Below are 22,950 nucleotides of genomic sequence, written 5' to 3' on the forward strand. Positions count from 1 at the left end.
GGCTGGGCCCATGCCGCCGCTCCGGGGGGTGCCTGGGGCGATCGGCACCGCGGGGGGCTTGGCCGGGCCCATCGGCACCCCGGGGGGGGCGTAGCCAGGCCAATTCAGCTGCTCCCGGGGGGTGCCTGGGGCGATCGGCCACCTAGGGGGGCGTGTCCGGGCCCCTGCCCCCCCTCCAGCCCCTCCCGGGGGTCCCGGGGTTGATTGTCCACCTGGGAGGGCGTGGCCCTGCCCCTCCCTCCCCTCCCGGGGGTCCCAGGGGCCGAGGCTTTCCGGGCCTTGGGCACCAGCGGGGAGCCTGCACTGATTGCAGGAAACCACTGGGGGTCGGCTCCTGTGATCGGTAGCAGGGACGCTGGGTGCGGCGAGCCCAAGGCCAGGAAAGCCTGAGGCGGAGGCTTTCCCGGCCTTGGGCACCAGTGGGCAGCCTGCAGGGATCGCAGGAAACCACTGGGGGTCGGCTCCTGCGATCCTTAGCAAGGATGTTGGGTGCCGCCGAGCCCAAGGCCACCGCCCGGGGCCCCGACCCTGAAAAAGGCAGAAGGCGGTGGCCACAGCCAAGGCCTGGGTCCCTGGTGCCGGCAGGAAACTGGTGCAGGCAGCCAGGTGAATGAAGGGCTATTGCACGAATCTTCGTGCAAACGGGCTACTAGTAAGAATATAAAATCCATGCACCAGATCTCTAGTCTATAATAATAAAAGCGTAATATGCTAGTTAGACTGGACAGCCGAACTACCTTCCAGACATCATTCTGGATGGATGGACGTAGCTGTGGCAGCAGGGGGCCAGGCAGAGGCAGTTAGGGGCGATCAGGCAGGCAGGCAGAGTGGTTAGGGGAGATGAGGCAGGCAGGCAGAATGGTTAGGGGTGGTGATCAGGCAGCCAGGCAGAGTGGTTAGGGGCAATCAGGCAGGCAGAAGGGTTAGGGGTGATTAGGGAGGCAGGCAGAGTGGTTAGGGGCGATCAGGCAGGCAGACAGGTGAGCGGTTAGGAGCCAGCGATCCTGGATTGCGAGAGGGTGCAGGCCGGGCTAAGGGACTGCCCCCTTCCCTGCATGAATTTCGTGCAGCAGGCCTCTAGTAAGAATATAAAATCATTATTCTACCATTCAGTATATCAGACTTAGTTCATAGAGCTAAGATTGCTTTTTGAATAGTTTCTTCCAAGTGTCAGAGTTATAGTTTATACTGACAAGATAAAATAAAGTTCATTATATGGCTGGTAATGTAAGGCTTTCTATAAGCTGCTCATGAGAGTTGTATATGTTGGAGTAATGGACTGCAGAATAATGCTTACTCTATTTTTATATGTGTTACAAACCACTATAAATCAAAAGGGCTAAAGAAACAGTACTTGGGGCGGTGAACACACAATACAGTGTACACATGATGTGTTGTGGAATTGTACACTTGAGACTTGTATAATCGTTAACCAGCATCACCCCCAATAAATTCAATAAGGAGGAAAATAAAAGAAACACAGTACTGACGCTGATAGCAAATTGAGGGATATATCTGTACAGAGTTTGAAAGTAATTGTACAGATTAGTCAACCAAGGATGCAGTACTTGTGCATTTTACAACAGAGGCTTTGGCTAGCTAGTCCTGCAAATAGCTCAAAAAATAGAAGTCTAAAATAGATGACAGAACCACTCCTCAGTATATTCACACATAGTTACCTTTATTTGTTTTCTTTGAACCCAAGAAAAGCAGCATTTACGAAGAATTTTGGTGTGACCTTGAATGTGCAGCTCTGTAAGAGAAGCCCTGATATTTAATTTGTCAGAGATGGGGACTGATTATGTACTTAATGACTTAATTTATATTGTAGTTTTAAAAATATACTAAATAAATTTGTTTTATTTTAAGAACTTTTATAAGCCAGATTTTAAGGAACATTTGTGTACTGTCTATATTGTGTTAGTAAAATTGTAATATAATCAAGGCTTTTGACATTTTGTTGATACCTTCTTAATCAGGCGTCCTCAAACTACGGCCCGCGGGCCACATGCGGGTGTTTTTGCCGTTTTGTTTTTTTACATCAAAATAAGATATGTGCAGTGTGCATAGGAATTTGTTCATAGTTTTTTTTAAACTATAATCCGGCCCTCCTACGGTCTGAGGGACAGTGAAATGGCCCCCTGTTTAAAAAGTTTGAGGACCCCTGTTCTTAATAATTAAACCAAATTCTAGATCATTTTAGTTTATGGACTTTTTGGAAATGATTTTAGTGACTTTATTTTTAAAGATTTCTGTCTCTATATTTCAAGTTGAACATTTTAAAATGTAATGTAAAGTGATATTATTTGTTGTGAGAGCTGTGGTTTATCTCTATCTCACAACAGTCCCTCTTTATTTCAGTAAACGCTTTAATAGTCACCTTCACTTTATATTTATGCAATTGACTTAACTAACTTTGAGGTCTACAAATTGTGTAATTTAACAGCTTAGCTGGCATGACTTTTCTGTTTTTTTTTACATCTAGGTGATTTTAGGTAGATAAATTTAGAAACATTCACTCTTGAGTACTTATATTTAGAAATATTAACTATTGATTCTGCTTTTTTAAAATACTATTTATAACAGAGGTTTTCTTATAACTAAAATTTTTCTTTTTAAAACAAAAGATAGTTTTATAATAGCAGTTTCATGTTATAAATGAAAAAAAAGAGTAAAGCATGTAGTATTTAAATTCATAATTGGGCTGGTCCTTTTTGAATTCAGTCTAAGAAGGTGTTTGGGAAACTTGTAGCATAATCTTAGAAACTTATTAAACTGATTTGTGTAGATTTTGGTTTATTTAACACATCAGCAAAATAAATAAAAATATCAATCTGTTGTTTACTTTTCATTTATAAGAGTATAGATTAAAGATAATTTTAGTTACTTTAGCAAGTCTAAAGATTAAAAATAGGTTTGTAAAATCATTGTTCAATTTTTACTCTTGAAGAAAATAAAATAAGATTAATCCTGTTATTGTTTTATAGTTTTGACTTCCCTCTGGCCATTGGTATATGTATCTTGGCTGTTAATTGATGTGTTACAATTGCATGTATTGACATAGTTTACAATGAAAAATTCCACATTTTCTAGATCTAGAATTGACAGAATTCATCTGGATAATTGTTAGTCTTTATAAACATACTTTTATTGTGCTTAAAGTCAGAAAACAATGACGTTTGAAAACCTATGCTTTTCTAACATATGGCTTCAATTTGCATTCTAATCAGAATATGGAAGTCATTACTCTGACATCTGAAACTGAAGTAGCAATAAAAAATTATCACTAACAGGACAGCAGACACAATTTAAGTTTTATTACTGGGTGGCCTTTTTGCAACTTTCCTGAATGTAATTGATTCCAGATATTAGAAAATTACAATTATGAAATTTACTTTGGATGCATTTAAGATGGACTGCCTTAATAGGATTTGTATAAATTAGTGATCAATATCTAGTACATAGGTACACATACTAATATTAAAATTTATAGCATATGTGTACAAACACACACACACATACACACACACACACACACACACATATATATATATGTATATATATGTATATATTCATATGGGTGTATATAAATGTATAGATGAAGAATCAAAAAGATTACTTTGAAAATGCTAAATGGCTTAATTATAGTTAATATTTCTGAAATGGGAATGTTGATGAAAAAAGAAGCCCAGGTTTTATCCTAACTATTATTTTAAGTCATATAGTGGGGATATATTCTATAATAAAGTAATTTATAACAGATTAAATTTTATTAATTTCTAAATTTTACTTGAACTAAAGTATATCACAGTTATTTAAAGCACTTCAATAAATTATTAAAACAAATTAATCAAGAAAATAAATGCACATTGTTCTATGATCTAGAATGTTGTCTTAAATTTTTAAGATAATCTTAATTTATGCATTCAGCAAGTATATTTTGACTACTCACATGTTCCATACATTGGGCTAAGTGGTGGGTGAAAGTGATGAATTTATCCTTGAGAAACTCAAGGTTTAATGAAGAGATAGTACCAACAAATATACATTACAATATAATATGGTCAATAGTATTTTAGCAATGTGGAGGAAGGGCAGAACAATTTGCTAGGTAATGTAAGGAAAGCTATTACTGAGGAGGCTATATTTGAAGGATTAGTAAAGATTTTCCAGATAGATAAGCAGGACAAAAGGAATTCTCAGTAGAGGGAGCATTATGTGCAAAAACTAGAATCCTGAGTTGCCTTGCATATTTAGTAATTGTTTGCTCATTTATTCATTCTTTTCTTTTTTAATAAATCTTTATTGTTCAGATTATTACAATTGTTTCTCCTTTTTTCCCCCCATATCTCCCCACCACCCAGTTCCCACCCCCTCTCTGCCCTTACCTCCCCCCCGTTGTCCTTATCCATAGGTATGATTTTTGTCCAGTCTCTTCCCTTACCCCCCACACAGACACCCCTTTCCCCCTGAGAATTATCAATCCACTCCCATTCTATGCCTCTGATTCTATTATGTTCACCAGTTTATTCTGTTCCTTAGATTTTTAATTCACTTGATTTTTAGGATCACTTGTTGATAGATATGTATTTGTTGTTCATAATTTTTATCTTTACTTTTTTCTTCTTTTTCCTCTTTTTAAAGAATACCTTTCAGCATTTCATATAATGCTTGTTTGGTGGTGATGAACTCCTTTAGCTTTTTCTTATCTGTGAAGCTCTTTATCTGCCCTTCAATTCTGAATGATAACTTTGCTGGGTAGAGTAGTCTTGGTTGTAGGTTCTTGCTATTCATCACTTTGAATATTTCTTGCCATTCCCGTCTGGCCTGCATAGTTTCTGTTGAGAAATCAGCTGACAATCGTATGGGTGCTCCCTTGTAGGTAACTAACTGTTTTTCTCTTGCTACTTGTAAGATTCTCTCTTTGTCTTTTGCCCTTGGCATTTTAATTATGATGTGTCTTGGTGTGGTCCTCTTTGGATTCCTCTTGTTTGGGGTTCTGTGCGCTTCCTGACTTGTAAGTCTATTTCTTTCACCAGGTGGGGGAAGTTTTCTGTCATTATTTATTTAAATAGGTTTTCAGTATCTTGCTCTGTCTCTTCTCTGGCACCCCAAAAATTTGGATGTTGGTACGCTTAAAGCCATCCCAGAGGCTCCTTACGCTATCCTCACACTTTTGGATTCTTCTTTCTTTCCGCCTCTCCGGTTGGGTGTTTTTTTCTTCCTCATATTCCAGATCTTTGGTTTGACTCTTCGGGTACGGTGGTCTACAGTTGAGTGTCTGTATATTCTTAATTTCAGACAGTGTATGCATAATTTCTGACTGGTCCTTTTCCATTTTTTTTTGGTATTCTCATTAAGGTCCTTGAAGGTCTCTTCAAGTTTCTCAGCGGTTTTTAGAAGATTCTTGAGTAACCTTATAAATGTGGTTCTGAACACTGTGTCGTCCATTAGTTTGCTTTCCTCCATCTCTCCTACTCGTGACATACTTCAGTGTCTCCGCATTTTGGCTGCCTCCCTGTGTTGATGGAGTGGCTTTGTGTGGTCAGTGACCTATAGGGGCCGGTAGCTCAGCTTCCCCAATCACTCTAGGTGGTCGCTCTTGGTACACCCCTTTGTGGGCTGAGTGGAAAGTCTTGGTGTAGTTAAAGATCTTGATTGCTGTTGGTACACTGGGAGGAATTGACCTCCAGGCCAATTGGCTGTGAGGACCTGCTGTGTCTATAACGGAAGAATTGCTGTGCTGGAGACACAGTAGGGCTTTGATGCTCACTGAGTCTGCCTCTTGAATGTGTCCCTTATGAGAGTGGTTGAAATCTGGTGTCATCCACACTGACCACTAGATACCCTAGTGTCTGGATCTCCAATGGGGTGCAGGTCTGAGGCCTCCCAGCAGGAGCTACAGCAAGAGCTACAGTTTTCTCCTCTTTGCTTGGGCAGTTTTGGAGCAGTCTGACTGGAGTTGCAGTTAATTTGGTTGAGCTCAGCTCTCCAGCATTTGCGCTCCCTTCTCTTCTTAGTTGTAAATCTACCACTCAGCCAGCTTTCCTGTGGTTCTGGGTGGTAGACGTTTTGTTTTTTAGTTGTATTTTTGAAATTGTTGTGCGAGGCGGCAGTTTAGTTGTTTAACTTTGCCGCCATCTTGGTTCCTCCATTTATTCATTCTTTATTCACTTATATTTATTGTGCACTTATGTACCAGACACTGTGTTGAGTGCTATAGATGTCATAGTGAACTTGACAGACATGCATCAAAAAATTCACTTTAGTGTGGAAGAATAAACAAGTAATTAAAATCATAATGGGTGTTACGAAGGAAAGCATAGAGTGTTATAAGGTGTACTAGGATGTGTAAGTACAACTATTGAAGAAACTTCTGGAATATTGAGAAGTGATATAAAATGGGACTGGATAGGGGTTGGGGTCTATTGTGAAAGGCAATATACTGAGCATAGGAGTTTAAATAATATCTCATAAAAATGAACTATAGATGTACTATAGCATGATCAAACTTTTCATTTTAGGATAAACATTCTGAAGTACCAAAATGGCTTAGAATAGGAATACATTTATAACATGGCCAATTGGGATGTTTTTGGTGTTTAGTCAGTAAAATGTTTTAATTGCTTAGAATTGGCATTTAGACTGGAAAGAGAAGATTAGGGAGTGTCAGTCTATGTCTGAATTTTTAAATTATGTTTTCAATTCCATTTGATACTATTTTCAGGAGGATTCTACTGGATATTATCTGCCGAACATAAGTGACTCATAATAAAGTGAATTAATCCTTCCTCTGTACCCAGCTTCTCCATAACAATTAATGTTATCTAACTTATTTCACAAAATAAGACATATCAGACTATTCTTGATGAACACCTTTGCGTTTTGCCAGTCTTTTGCCAAATTTTGATTTACATTAAAATATTAAACCATTTTGCCATGATAAAAATTCCTGTTTTTTTTTTTTTGGTTTTGTTTAGACTTTCATTTACTATCTAGCTACTACTTGGTCATCTCTCACTGGTGCAAATCTATTTTAGTGCTCTGTTATTTGTGACTTGGGCTAATGTTTAAGAACAGGGATTGGCCAACTTGTTCTGTGTAGAGCCAGATAGTAAATATTTCCAGCTTAGGGGGGCCATGTGGTCTCTGTGGTAACTATTCAACTTTGAAAATATAAGACAAAAGCAGCCACAGACAATATGTAAACAAATACTGTGACTGTACTCCAATAAAACTTCATTTATAGATACTGAAATTTGCATTTTATATAATGTTTACATGTCAGGAAAGCCAGTTCTTTTGATTGAAAAAAAACCTATTTGTGTTATTTGCTTAGGGGTGCTGTAACCAGTTCCCACAAACTAGGGGGTTGAAGACAACAGAAATATATTTTCACAAAGTTCTAGAGGCCAGGAACCTGGGTCTGCAGGGCCATGTTCCCTCTGAAGTCTCTGGAAGAGTCCTTCATTACCTCTTCCAGCTTCAGGTGGCTCCTGGAAATCCTCGGATTCCTTGGCTTTAAGCTGCATTGTTCCAATCCCTGACTTCATTGTCGCTTGGCTTTCTTCCTTGTTTCTGTATCCAATCTCCTTTTCCCTTCTCTTGTAGACACCAGTCATTGGATTTAGAGTTCACCCTAATCCTATATGACTTTACCTTGCTTCCATTTGCAAAGGCCCTATTTCAAAAAAAGGTTACATTCACAGGTATTGGGGGTTACAATTTCAACATATCTTTTAGAGGGCCAATACTTGCCCTACATTACTATTTAAAAATATAGAAAACATTCTTAGCTGGTGGGCCATGCTAACTAGGTGGTGGGATGAATTTGGCCCATGGCTGTATTTGTTAACTCCTACTCTAACCAGAGTTGGCTTTTCATTTATTCTCTGATTAAACATCTTATCCTTATTGGGAAACAAGATGAGAATTAACATTTATTGAGCCCCTGCTATCTTCCAGACATTTTGCTGAGTGTCTTGACATTTATTATTACACTGGTAAACTCTTCCAGAGTTGAGATTTTATTTTAATCACCTTATTATTCTAAGGAGATAGATCTCGAGAAGATCTTGTGAAAGAGTATTCAGGGAGAGTGAACATTAAGTAAATAGACCCCTTGATGCATTTGATTTGTAGCTAAGAAGACTGTCATGGCCGTACAGAATGATGTGAAATGAGGTTGTAAAAAAGATAGGCAGAGGACAGTTTATATTAGGACATTGTTGGCTGTGATGAGGAGTTCAGATTTTATTTTACATCTACTAGAAAACCATTGGAGAATTAAACAGAGTGATATGATGTGATTTGCCTTTTACAACAGTTACTCCAGCTGATTTGGGAAGAAATAATTGTAGGGGAGATGGGCAGCAGTATAGGAAGCCTCGGGGCCAGCTCTCAGGCTAGTGGAGAGATTATAAGAGCACCTGAAAAGTTAAATGTCATGTAAAATTGTTTTAATTAAACTTTACAGATAGTTTTTGTAAGTGCAGATGAATTTTGGTTAGCCTTGAAAATTTATACAAATTTGTTTGACTCGTTTACTAAAGACAAATTTGCAGTCAGTATGTGGACCATGTGTCTTCTCACCACACCTCCCACCCATTCTCTTATTGTGGAGAAATAGTATTGTGTTAAGATCTGCTATGGGCACGCTCCAGTACATTTTTACTTGTACCAGTGAAATGTACGTAGTTATCTATATATATAAAAGCCTAAGTGATCGAACCACCAGACGACTGACTGACCGGTCGCTATGATGCGCACTGACCACCGGGGGGCAGACGCTCAATGCAGGAGCTGCCCCCCGGTGGTCAGTGCACTCCCACAGCCAACCTCCTGCAGCCCCCTCCTCCTGGCTGGCCGGCCCAATGGCCCTGATCGGATCAGCTGGCCAACCTCCCATGGCCCCTTCCCCCCCGGCCGGCTGGCCCGATGTCCCCAATCCGGGCAGCCAACCTCCTGCGGCCCCTCCCCCTGCCAGCCAACCTCCTGTGGCCCCTCCCCCCAGCCAATCTCCCGCTGCCTTGATTGGCTCCGATCGCCAGCCAGGCCAAGGGACCCCACCCCTGCATGAATTCGGTGGGGTCCTGCACGAATTCATGCACCAGGTCTCTAGTCTTTAATAATATACCGTTCCTTGAATTGCATTCTGATATCTTGAGCCAGAGATAAAGGGGTGAATTCTAGCTAGCATGACATTAGTTACCCATAATCTTGAGAATACCCATGGAAGTATTGTTAAGTCAGCCATCTTAGCATTCATGATGCAAAAAAGGTTAAAACCCCTATTCCAGGTGAAAGGTAACCTTTTTATTTGTTTATTTATTGATAATTTTATTTTTATTATAGACAATTTACCTTTTAAATTAGAGCATTTACTAGTATATAAAAGTGATTTGTTAATTTTAAAGTGCTACGCAAATATAGAATACTAGAGGCCCGGTGCATGAATTTGGCCTGGCCTGTGGGGATTGGGCCAAAATCGGTAGTCTGACATCCCCCAAGGGGTCACAGAGTGTGAGAGGGCACTCTGCAAAGTTGTTGTCACTCAGCAGCTGCTGTGTTGAGCATCTGCCCCCTGGTGGGCAGTGTGTGTCATAGCTACTGGCCGATTGGCCAGTTGGCTGGTCGCTTAGGCTTTTATATATATAGATTAAATTCACAGGATTAATATAAATCTTCATTGATCATTTTGAAAAATAATTATAATCACATTTTTATCAGTAGGCTTGAAATAAATCTTTGTAGCTGTGTCTTTATAATTCTGGGCTATTGTGCCTATGTATATAAATGTATATTTTTACATATATAGTAGCACCAAAAATTTTAATTTAGTTTAATTTCACTTTTATCAAATATTTAAAAATATTTCATCAAACAATTGTTGATAATTATTCTTTCATTAAAAATGAATTTAAGTGATCATAATAAAAATTACATTACTTAACTTTCTAGAAAAATTTATTATACTGTATTCCTTTTTTTGTTTGTTTGGGAAGGAAATTTAGTCCTTGCTAACAGTGTACAGATTTAAAAGTGCTATAGATTTTTTTTTTATCATATAGCACACTATTTATATGTATACATACTTGTGAGAGAAAAGGACTCATTGATTGAACCATTAAGAACCTGATATTTTTAAAGAGACATGTTTCCCATTTTTTTGGTCTTAAAAATTACTAATAAAGTTTCTATTAAGTATAGACTATGCATATTTGGAAGTACTAGAAAGGCAGTATTACATTTAAAGAAGGCTAAGTAGGCATTTAATTACTAAGTAGGCATAGATACTGTATGTGTTTTCAAAATTTATATTAGGATTCTGAATTTTTATTGGTGTAACTTATGATGGAAATAAAAGTCAACAGCAGAAGCAAACTAGTACAGGAAATAGTGAGAAATAGTGGAATTAAGGGGAAAGATTAAGAATTGGAATTTATTACATTCTTTTTAAGAACACACATACAAGTGTAGATTAAAAAAGGCTTAAGTTTATTTACGATATATTTTTTATTAACAGCCCAAACCTAGTAGAAGCCAACATTGATTGAGAAGTTTTGGATTTTTTCCAATTTCTGTTTACTTTGTTCAACCCATAACAAGGTAATCTGGTTTCTTTTGACTTAAATAAGACAAAGAATTCCATATTGAGTCACTGTTTATAGGTTGTTAAATATTTTAGTTTGGTGTCTGAGGATAATGTTTAGCATTGTGTTCAATTAGTGTGAACAAACCAGTTGAAGTGCCAGATTCTTAAATGTTTTACTGCAATTAATACAAAATTCTAAGGGCTCCATTCATTATAAGTCACTTGCTCCATGGGTGCCAGCTGCACAGTCTCCATAAGCAGGCTTTTCTGGAGAATAATCAAGACTCATGGCCTCCAGGTTTGTGGCACCGGCATTTCACTATCTGACACATCACTGTTTATTTTTATGAGCCACTCTGTTTTCATTCCTAGTTCTTTCTCCTGTTTTAAATTACGTTTGGAATTGAATTTGTATGATACTCCAATGTAGTTAGAAATGAGTGTAATTTGGTAGAGCATCCTGGAAAGGTATAACAATAAACAAACAAACAAAATTTTATGTAATTTAGGATACTTATTCGTCTTCAGTAGACGAAATTTTCAATCAATTAACTATAGCAGTAATGTTGTTTCTTCCTACTGGTGTTAGGGTCAGATGTCTGTAAAATGATGAAGTAGGCAGATTTTTTGTTTGGTTCTTTCCAACTTCTTTTTCAGTATCTCTGTTCCTATTTCTGTTTTTCTTCAGGTGCCTATCCTTGTCAGCTAATTTTTCATAAGTTTCCTGTGTCCAGAGATATTTGCAATTTAATGCAGATATTTGTTAATGAATAAAAAATCCTGAGTGTCCAACAGAATACAATAATGCAAATGTGGTTTCAGGCACTGTGGGAGGAAATGAAGATCTGTTTTGGAGGTGAGAGGGCTTTCAACATCTTTTACATCCAAATAGGCAATTAAGTGCTCTGACTGTCTGATCATGCTGGATCTAAAGTTTACTTGAGTGTTATTGTGTCCAGCTCCAGTTATTCTCTGAATTTGTTACACAGAGAAATTGCTGTATAGTTGTATAGTCTAGTAAAACTATTTGCTTTTAACCTTTTATAATTTCCCATTAAGAATATAAGAGCTGGAAAACACATCTATAGCCCCTCTACACTTCGATTACACCTTTTATCCTGGTCTTGATTGCATGTGTGTGCATGCATGTTAGCATGTATGATTGCACATATGTATATGCATGTACAGAGATACTTTAATCCTTCTAATCCTCTGAGTAGGTCTTTGCTCCAGCTGTTCCAACTCTCTGAATACTCTCTCTCTTTTTAAAAATATTTTACCCCTTGAATGTTTCTTTTACTTATGAGAATCTTTAGCAGAACAAGTATCTGTAACTTTCTTGCTATCAAGAGAAGGTTAAGGAAATGCTTTTGATTACTGAGTTACCACTGTACCATTTTTGGTAACATTAAGTAGGTAGTAAAAAAAATATTTATTGAAGAAATGAATAAGTTTACTGCTGGGGTGTTTCTCAGCATCTAGAAGGGTTCAGGAATCTGGAGAAGGGGCTGTGTGTAAATTAATAAAGAGACTAGACATGAAATATAAATTTGGAAGGCATTTTGGAGAGCCAGAGGAGACCTAGCATCAGTAACCAAGTTCTCTGAATCTCTGGACCCCTAGCTTTTTATTAACACAAATTGCCCTAAGGCAAAGCAGATATACATATCAAAGGCAAGGTTTGGTATACAGTAGGCATTGTCAGGTTGGAGGAATTGCCCTTGGCTGTTCCAGTAGCAGGCAGTAATATATGCAGATTTTCAGGTTTGGGGAAATGCTTTCGGCTATTCCAGCAGCAATAATATGTATCTTCAGCCCTGCTGAATATAGAAGCCCATCAACCTTTTGATGACTTCTTGCATTTATTATGACATGCTGGAATTAGCTTCCAGCAGTTTACGTTAGAGTTTCTTTAGATATTTTCACGATACTTGAACTTTTTTTTTTGTTAATCCTGACAAAAAGTATTACTAAGAAATAATGAGAACTGTTATCTGTTGTTGGTAGGAGTACAAATTATTACAACTTTGGAAAACACTTTGGCTCTTTTTTCTTTTAATCCTCACCTGAGGATATTTTTTTCTATTGATTTTCAGAGAGAGTAGAAGGGAGAGGGAGAGCCAGAGAGAAACACAGAGGTGAGATAGCCACATTTATTGGTTGCTTCCCGTATACCCCAGACCCATGCAGGGAGCCTGCAACCGAGGTACATGCCCTTGACCGGAATTGAACCCTGGACCTTTCAGTCTGTAGACCGATGCTCTCTATCCATTGAGCCAAACTGGCGAGGGCCACTTTGGCTCTTTTTAATAAAATTGAACATACACACATTTTACAATTCATCAATCTATTACTTAAGTATGTACTAGAAACATTTTTAACCATGTGTATCAGGAGAAACCAACAAGAATGTTTAGAGCATCAAGTTCATAATTATAAAGTTTCATCTCAAGGATCTATCAGCAGTTGATTATTAGATAAGTAAATTATGTATTCATATACTATATGGCTTAGAAGCCACAGGTTGGTTCTAAGAAACAGTCATTTAAACTATTTCTTCCAAATGCCCATGCTATTTCCTTTTTGAAAATTAAACAGCTTTAAGTTTATTTTTCTTAGGGTTATAGCTTAACACTATGAATATCTGGGGCTTTTGCAGCTTTTTTAGTTTCTCATTTTATAATTTATAACCTCTGTTTTCCTTTAAAAATAAAGTATTAGTGCTATGGCTGTAGTTGAAAGGAACAGTGAAGTTTGTATGATCAACAGAGTTTGTGTGTGTGTGTGTGTGTGTGTGTGTGTGTGTGTGTGTGTGTGTGTGGGATACATGTTCCATACTGTTTTGTAAATCATCTAAAACTGTTTACATTCTCTTTTTGGACAGAGTGAGCCCCAAATTATTAAAATATAAGTATTTAGGAAACTATTTCATAATTCTCCAGACATCTAGAACCCAGAATATTTAAGGACTGATAAATAAATATGGAGTTCTACTCCATGATAAAGATTTTATTTTAACACATTCTGAGGCAGATTCTTCAATGGGCTTATAAATACAAAACATTGGGTAAGATTAGATGACTCCAATGATGGAAATTTAACTAATTTAAAACATGTAATAGCTACTCATTTCACACGTATTTTGTATTTGAATGCAAGTAGCTGGATAACTACTAGTGACAGAGTTTAAGTACATTTACTTTTTTAAAGTAAGTTACAAGGAGTCTTAAGAGTAGCAGTTTCAGGATTCAATGATGTCACCTAAAACTCAGGCTTTTAAAATAAATTCCATGATAATAGTGATGGTAGTGAAGAATATACAATTCCTATTTTTTCTGGGAGGACTTGGATGAATAGATTAGAACTTAGGACATAATTCCTTGAAAGTAATGTTCTATTGATATTTTGGAAACCATATGACTGAAATTCTGACATCATAGAAAAGGAATGGCCTTCAGTATTCCCAGTTCCTCCTTCTGTTTTTCCCCCTCCTTAGTGTCCTTTTCATGGTCTATAGAGATTAGACTGTGCTTCTGGAAATTATAATCTTTATTAATGTACTCTTGGTACCCTAGTGTGAAATGAGTAGCTGTTACATGTTTTAAATTGATAAATCATATGGTTAGAGTCATCTAATCTCACCTAAGTTTTTGTATTTATTAAATTAATTTGGTTGTATAATAGGTGCTATTTAAACAAAAATGTATTTTTATTTATTTCAGAGAGGAAGGGAGGAGAGAGACATAGAAACATCAATGATGAGAGAAAATCATTGATAGGCTGCCTCTTGCATTCCCCCTACTGGGGATCAAGCCCATGACCCTGACTGGGAATCCAACAGTGACCTCCTGGTTCACAGGTTGATGCACAACCACAGAGCCACACTGGCCAGGCGATGTTATTTCTCATTTATGTGTTTTGTTAGAGTATTTTTCTTTTTCTTTTTTACCTTGGTATATGGCCTTCTATTTTCATTTTTCTTTTTAGGTCCTATGTGCAGGGGTGGATAAAAGCAGGTTTAAAGTTGTTCATATGGAAAATAATCCTATGTAATAAAAGCCTAATATGCTAAGTGTCTGGTTGTCTGGTTGGCCATTCAACCAATCAAAGTGTAATATGCTAATGATATGCTAAGGCACTCAACCACTTGCTATGATGTGCACTGACCACCAGGGGGAAGATGTTCTGACTGGTAGGTTAGCTTGCTGCTGGGGTCTGGCCAGTCGGGACTGAGCGAGATGGGCTGGACATGCCCTGGAGCCCTCACATGGTCCCTCTCCTGCTGGCCAACCTCCAGTGTCCCTCTCTAGCCCTGATCATGCACTGGTGGGGTCCCTCGGCCTGGCCTGCACCCTCTCGCAATCCAGGCTGAGGGACACCCCCCCTCCCCCGAGTGTACGAATTTGTGCACCGGGCCTCTAGTACAATAATAATAATATAGTAATAAACCCTGTGTTTCATGTACTCACAACTGTAAACCTATTTTTGCCCACCCCTGTATATACTTTTTAAAACTAGACTTAATTTTCAGAGCAATTGTAGCTTTATAGAAAAATTGAGCAGAAAGTATAGATAGTTCCCATATTTTTTCTTCCCCCTTTCACCTATTATTAAAAATTTGCATTGGTGTGGGACATTTATTACAATTGTTAATGGTTATTTGACAAACCTATATTGATACCTTATTATTAACTAAAACTCATAGTTGACATTAGGGTACTCTCTTTGTTTTGTATAGGTCTATGGATTTTGACAAATGCATAATGTCATCTATCATTATAGTATTATTATAGTATTACTAGAGGCCTGATGCACAAAATTTGTGCAAGGAGCTCAGCACTCGTAACCCTGGCTTTGTCCAGAAGGTCGTCCAGAAGGTCGTTTGGCTGTCTGGTCTAATTAGCATATTATGCTTTTATTATTATAGATGGGATAGTTGTATTGCACTAAAAATCCCATGTTCTATCTATTCATCAGTCCCTGACAACCACTGATCTTTACACTGTCTTCATATTTTTGTCTTTTCTAGAATGGAAAAGTTGTTTATTCTTATTATTAGGTTGTCATATAAAAAAAAAAAAAAGAAAACATTTTACTTCTTTTTAATCTGGATGCCTTTATTTATTTTCCTTGTATAATTGCATTTGCTTGGACTTTTACTACAATATTGAATATAAATTGAGCTGACATTTTTTCCATTGAGAAAGTTCCCCTCTATTTCTAGTTTGTTTGTTTGTTTTTTAAAATCCTCACCCAAGGATGTTTTTCCATTGTTTTTTAGAGAGAGTGGAAGAGAGAGGGAAAAACAGAGAGAAATATGGATGTGAGAGAAAGACATCAATTGGTTGCCTCCTGCACACACCCTGATCAGGTCCCAGGTTGGGGAGGAGCTTACAACCGAGGTAAGTGCCCTTGCCTGGAATTGAACCCGGAACCCTTCAGTCCACAGGCTGATGCTCTCTGGGCTGAGCCAGACCGGTTAGGGCTCTATTCCTAGTTTTTTATGAAAGTTTTTATTATCAGGAATATATGTCAGGTTATGTCAAATGTTTTTTCCATATCTATAGAGGTCATCATGTGGTTTTCTTTTTTAGTTTAGTAGAGTGAGTTACATATTTCAATGTTTGAATTTAAATTAATCTAGACTAAACCACACTTGATATATAATTCTTTTTATATGTTGTTGGATTCAATCTACTCAAATTTTAAGCATATTTATATCTGTGTTCATGGGGGTTTTCTTGTAATGTTTTTGTCTGATTTGGCTAGAGTAAGTCAAGAAACATTCCCTTCTTTTGAGATTTCTGGAAGATGTGGAATTATTTCTTCTTTAAATGTTTGTAAGAATGTATTAGTGAAGCCATTTGGACTGGGACATTTTTTTGTGAGTAGATGCTTAATTGCTATTTCATTTTTAAAAATAGATATAGAGTTACTTAGATTTCAATTTTCAAAATTCACTATATTGGGAAACATTAGTTAATAACATTGTATAAATTTCAGTTGTACAACTTTATAATATGTCTGTGTATTCCATTGTGTGCTCTCTATCTAATATATTTCTTTTTATGTAAGCTTTGATAATTTGTGTTTTCCAAGTAATTTGTCCATTTCATTTAAACTGTGAAGTCAATTGGCATAAAATTGTTTATGTATTCCTTGATTATTTTTTTAATTTCTGAAGAATTTTTAGTGATGTCACCTCATTCCTGATAATAGTAATTCATGCCTTCTCTCCTTTTTTCTAGATTGTAGTGTAGCTTGAGAAATGTTTTGTATGGATCTGAAAATAATGTTTTTGCTTTTGTTTAGTGTAGTGCTCTATAAACAGCAATTAAGTTAAGTTGATTGGTAAGTCTTCCAAGGCTCATACCTGTATTGATTTTCTCTCTACTAACTCATCATTTATTATAAAATCTCTGGCTATAATTGTGGATTTATCTTATTTGTCCATGTAGTTGTATCCATTTTTTGACTCATGTGTTTTGGATCTCTGTTTTTAAGTGCACAAATATTTAAATTTGTGTCCTCTTAATGAATTGACTCTTTTATTCTTATGAAATGGCCTCCTTTATCTCTGGTTTCATAATCCTATATCTAAAAAAAATCACTTGCAAGAGGAATGGCATTAACATTATTATTTTTAAAATATATTTTATTGATTTTTTACAGAGAGGAAGGGAAAGGGATAGAGAGTTAGAAACATCGATGAGAGAGAAACATTGATCAGCTGCCTCCTGTAGCACACCCCCTACTGAGGATGTGCCCGCAACCAAGGTACATGCCCTTGACCAGAATGGAACCTGGGACCCTTCAGTCCGCAGGCCGACATTCTATCCACTGAGCCAAACCAGTTAGGACAACATTATTGATTTAGTTAAGCCAGTAGCCTTGTAAAAGAAGGTAGAAGGTATATTACCTAACAAAATCAGCTTTTTGTTGGAATAGAGAAAGGAAGTGAATGAAGGGGAAGGTATGTTGTATAGTCATCTAACAATTACTTATTACATATGCTGACTAAATGAAAGATCATATTTATTTTTTCTATGCTTTAAAATTTTTTATTGAACTTATTTGGGATGGCATTGATTAATAAAATTATATGGGTTTCAGGTGTACAATTCTATAATACATCATCTATATTTTGTATTGTGTGTTCACCAAGCCTCATTCCATCACCATTTTTCTCCTCTTTACTATCTTCTACCTCCCCAGACCTCCCTTTCCCTCTGGTAATCACCATACTGTTGTCTGTGTCTATGAGGTTTTTTTTCTTTGCTTAAATTAATCCCTTCACTTTTTTCACGAAGCCCCCCGCCCCCACCTCCCATGAAAGGTCAAATTTAGATATAATTTTTTATACCCCACTTTTGAATTTGAAGTTAAGCAGACTCTCAGTTATTATAATATTTGATACTATCATAATTCAATGGTTAAGAAAATTCAGTTGAAAGGAAGAGTGACTCAACTCTATTATTTTGTTTTGAAACCAAATTGAAGCATAATTCTAAATTTCAACATTTGTATTTTTGTTTCTTGTTATCCTTTCTTAGTTTGAGTCTAAAACCAAGAAGATGACTGTGGGAGAAAAAAACCCCATGCTTTTCTGAAGTTTTATTATGTTCAAAGAGGAAAAGTAGAACATAACACAGTACGCTATTCCATCCTGTCACATTGGATAGAACATGACAGGACATATATTTACAAAAGTACTCTCCTTTAGAGCCAGATGACTGCTGTCAATTTGAAAGCAAACCATCTGCTTATTGTTTAAATTCCTGGATAACTTACCAACCCACATCTGTAAACAGAAGTAACATTCTTTATAGCCTTAAAACTGCTGCTAAGGTCTGTTGTCGTCATATACAATGCATATTTACTGTGTACTGAAGGAAAACAGATTTTGACATGTATGATGTCTAAAAAGATCAAGTTGATTTCATTAACATGAAAGGCTAGTGAATTTTACCTTCAGCATTTACAATTGCTATAATAAAGTTTGGGACATATTTGTTCACACCTTGGTTAAAGCCCATAACCCAAAACTGTCAATCAATAAGTGCTCAATTGACGTATTCCGAACAACTACTTATTCATTAGCTCTTAATTCTTGCATTTATTAAACATTTGTTTCTCTGGTGTTAAGTGCTAGGGGCATAATGGCGAGCGAAATACAACCTACAGTCTAATGAGAATTTTAGGTGAATAAGAAATTACTGTAATAGGATATTGTAATAAGTATAATGCTATAAGTATTAATTGTAGTATTATATGTTATTGAGAGAAATGAAAGATTCAGGGATGACAAGTTTTTGCTTGGGCAAATGGGTGGATGGAAACACAGGTACAAGAACGTGTATAAGAACAATTGGTCAGTTTTATATATAGTACTTATTTTTCTTAATTATCAAGTTAAGTATATAGGAGAGCAATGGTGATATGTGCAAAATTTTGAATGGAATGCAGAGATTTCCTAACAGTTTACCCTTCTTGGATCCCTAAGTCTTCCTATGAGTGTGACAAATCTACTCTATTGTCTTATCCATCCTAGATTATTCATCTCTCGCACTTATTGTTGGCTTTAGTATTCCTGCTAATTTTTTTCTACTTTGGTCACTCTCTACGTCTGCCTAAATTGATATGAATTTAAGATGAAAGGTAAATATGTCTCATTTCTAAAGAAATTTTCATTATGGTAATACTAGGTTTTTCCCTAATGATTGGTGGAAATTAAATTCCCAATTAATTGAGAATTGCTTTGGTGAGGGGGGCAGGTATATGTTCTTTTTAAAGACAGTTTTATTTATATTTAGTTAACATCACCTGTTTTAAGTACACAGTTTGATGAATTTTGACAGATGTTTATAGTTATGTGACTACACCCACATCATGATGTAGAATATTTCTCTCTTCCCTAAAAACTCCCTCTTTCTCCTTTGCAGTCAGTTCCCTCCCCCATATCCCAAGTCCCAACCAATCACTAATCTACTGTCTGTCAGTATAATTTTGGCTTTTCTACAGTTCATACAAATGGACATATGTTTTTATTTCTCTTGGGTAGATACCTAGGGATAGAATTTCTGGGTCTTATGGTAAAATGTATGTTTAACTTTTTATAGAAAACTGTCCAACTTTTTCCCAAAGTGACTGTAACATGTTTTATTTCCACTAGAAATGTGAGGGATCCAATAGCTCTATATTCCCATTGTCACTTGGTATTGTCATTCTTTTTACTTTTAGACATTCTGGTGCATGTTTAGTGGTATCTCATTGTGTTTTTAATTTGCATTTCCCTAAAGATTAATGATGTTGAACATTTTTTGTTGACTTTTTGCCCATTTATGTATGCATGTATCTATCCTATCTAATAAAAGAGTAATATGCAAATTGACCATCATTCCAAGACACAAGATGGCCACCCTCATGTGAACACAAGATGGCTGCCACAAGATGGCCTGCAGGGGAGGGCAGTTGTGGGCAGTTAGGGGTGACCAGGCTAGCAGAGGAGGGCAGTTGGGGGAGACCAGGCCAGCAAGGGAGGGCAATTAAGGGGGGCCTGCAGGAGAGGACACTTGGGGGGGACCAGGCCTTCAGGGGAGGGCAGCTGTGGGGGACCAGGCCTGCAGGGGAGGGCATTTGGGGGGGACCATGCCTGCAGGGGAGGGCAGTTGTGGGTGGTCAGGCAAGCATGGAGGGCAGTTAGGGGTGACCGGGTCGGCAGAGGAGGGCAGTTGGGGGAGACCAGGACAGCAGGGGAGGGCAGTTGGGGGGCAGGCCTTCAGGGGAGAGTAGTTGGGGGGGACCAGGCCTGCAGGGGAGGGCAGTTGGGGGGTCAGGCCTACAGTGGAGGGCAGTTGGTGGGGGGGACCAGGCCTGCAAGGGAGGACAGTTGGGGGGGACCCAGGCCTGCAGGGGAGGGCAGTTGTGGGGGACCCAGGCTTGCAGGGGAGGGCAGTTGGGGGGTCAGGCCTGCAGTGGAGGGCAGTTGGTGGGGGGGACCAGGCCTGCAAGGGAGGACAGTTGGGGGGGACCAGGCCTGCAAGGGAGGGCATTTAGGGGTGACCAGGCTGGCAGGGGAGGGCAGTTAGGGGCAATTGGGCCGGCTGGGGAGCAATTAGGTGTCAATCATGCTGGTAGGGGAGTGGTTAGGGGGTGATCAGGCTGGCAGGCAGAAGCGGTTAGGGGCAATCAGGGAGAGGCAGGTGAGCAGTTGAGAGCCAGCAGTCCTGGATTGTGAGAGGGATGTCCGACCGCCCATTTAGGCCCGATCCCACTAGGATCGAGAGTTAGAAACATCTCGATTGCTGCCCCCTGTGGTCAGTGTGCTCCCTCAGCAGGAGTGCCGCTCAGCTGACCAACCTGTCCCAGCGGCCCACCAGCTCAGCGGTAGCCACTCACTTCCTCAGTAGTCCTGCAGGTCCAATCTCCAGAGAACGGGCCAGGCACCCACGGACTGGCGCCACCTGCATGATCCCGACAGCGCCGCAGGCCTCCTGGAAGTCGGCCTCGTGGCCGCTTCTCCTCCCTAGATGCTCTGTAAGGAAGAAATGATATAAAAGCGGCCGCCAGGTGGCTCCCAACAACTGGCATGAATGTCAGCAGGACGGATCTGTATCCTGGGGCAGCAAGGGCATCCCACTGCCCGCCCTACCACCCTTGGGATGGGCGCCAGACGCAGGGCTTGGGTGCAAGCCCGTGGAAGGTGCAGCGGGGCCGGGATGAGTGGCAGTGACAGGCAGGAGCAGCAGGTGGCGTTGGACTGCTGGTTTTGGCCCAATCCCCGCAGGCCACGCTGAGGGACCCCACCCATGCACAAATTCGTGCACCGGGCCTCTAATGTGTGTATATATATGTATATAGGTATATATGTATATACTCCCTCAAATGTATGCACACTATGAATAATTATTAATTCTAATATTTCTTTTCAGATTTAACCTGTTGGAATTAATAGTTATTCAAAGTGTGTTTATATATTTTGGGATGTCCAGTATATGTGTGTGTGTGTGTATTTGTTAGTGTGTCTGTATATACGCATCTATGTATATTGAAATCTTTTGCTCTCTAATTTATTTAGTTGTATGTCTTATTTTTGAGTTGTAAGAGTTATTTATATATTCTGAACGCAAGTGGTTTGTGAGATATATATTTGCAGATATTTTCTGTGAGTAGCTTGCTTTTTCATTTTCTCAATTGTTTCAAAGAACAAATGGCTTTTAATTTCATTGAAGCACTTTTATCAATATAGGGTTTTCTGATGCTGCATAAGAACACTCAACATTTAGTGGTTAAAAATAGCAGCAGTATAGCCGAAACCGGTTTGGCTCAATGGATAGAGCATCGGCCTGCAGACTGAAAGGTCCCAGGTTCGATTCCGGTCAGGGCATGTACCTTGGTTGCGGCCACATCCCCAGTAGGGGGTGTGCAAGAGGCAGCTGGTCGATGTTTCTCTCTCATCGATGTTTCTAACTCTCTATCCCTCTCTCTTCCTCACTGTAATAAATCAATAAAATATATTTAAAAAAAAATAGCAGCAGTATTTACTTTGTATGGATCTACAGTCTGGGAAGGGATTGCCCAGAATAGACCATTGCTGCTCTACTTGACATCAGCTGGTGCAGCTTGGAAGCTAAGGGCTGGAATCATTTGAAGACTCACTCACATGAATGGCTTCTGGGTTTGGGGTACTTGAATAGATGTATGTTGGAATAGCTGTGGCACCTTTCTATTTCTATGTAGTTTCTCTAGCATGCTGATTTTCAATCTTTTTCATTTCATGGCATAAATGAACTAATTACTGAAATTCTGCGGCAGACAAAAAAATATTTTTGCCAGTCTGACAGAAAAATAGGAATAATTTTGATTCATTCACACTGGATGACTATTGTATTGGCTGTTGTCATTTTTGTTGTTGTTAATCCTCAACTGCGGATAATTTTTCTATTGATTTTTTTTTTCTTTAGAGAGAGTGGAAGGGAGGGAGGGAGGGAGGGAGGGAGGGAGGGAGGGAGGGAGAGAGAGAGAGAGAGAGAGAGAGAGAGAGAGAGAGAGAGAGAAGAGAAAGAAACATTGATGTGAGGGAGACACATCAATTGGTTGCCTTATACATGCACCCCAACTGGGGATGGGGATCAAACCTGCAACCTAGTTGTGTGCCCTTGATCGAGAATTTAACCTATGCATGGGCCAATGCTCTAACTACTGAGCAACAATGGCCAGGGCTGTTGTCACTTTTTTACTTGACCATCTAAGGGAAAAGAGGTCAGTGCCCCTGACTAAACAGTCAGGTTTTGCATGTTTTAAAAATTCTTGTGGCACACCAGTTGAAAATCTCTGCTCTAGCATTAGCATGCTAG

At 38.6% G+C, this 22,950-nt stretch overlaps 1 protein-coding gene across 3 annotated transcripts in view; it reads left to right on the forward strand.

Annotated features, from left to right (window-relative positions):
• TMEM135 (transmembrane protein 135) overlaps window positions 1–22,950 on the forward strand; it is a 236,886-nt gene that overhangs the window by 51,195 nt on the left and 162,741 nt on the right. The window contains exon 1 of one of the 3 annotated variants that reach the window (XM_079788462.1): window positions 10,122–10,608. The exons of the other annotated variants lie outside the window; for them this stretch is intronic. The gene's annotated coding sequence lies outside the window, so the exon portion shown is untranslated. Of the gene's footprint in view, window positions 1–10,121; window positions 10,609–22,950 lie in introns of those variants that run through there. 3 annotated transcript variants of the gene reach the window in all.

The sequence above is a fragment of the Cnephaeus nilssonii genome (assembly GCF_951640355.1).
Source record: "Cnephaeus nilssonii genome assembly, chromosome: 13".
Lineage (NCBI taxonomy): Eukaryota > Metazoa > Chordata > Mammalia > Chiroptera > Vespertilionidae > Cnephaeus > Cnephaeus nilssonii.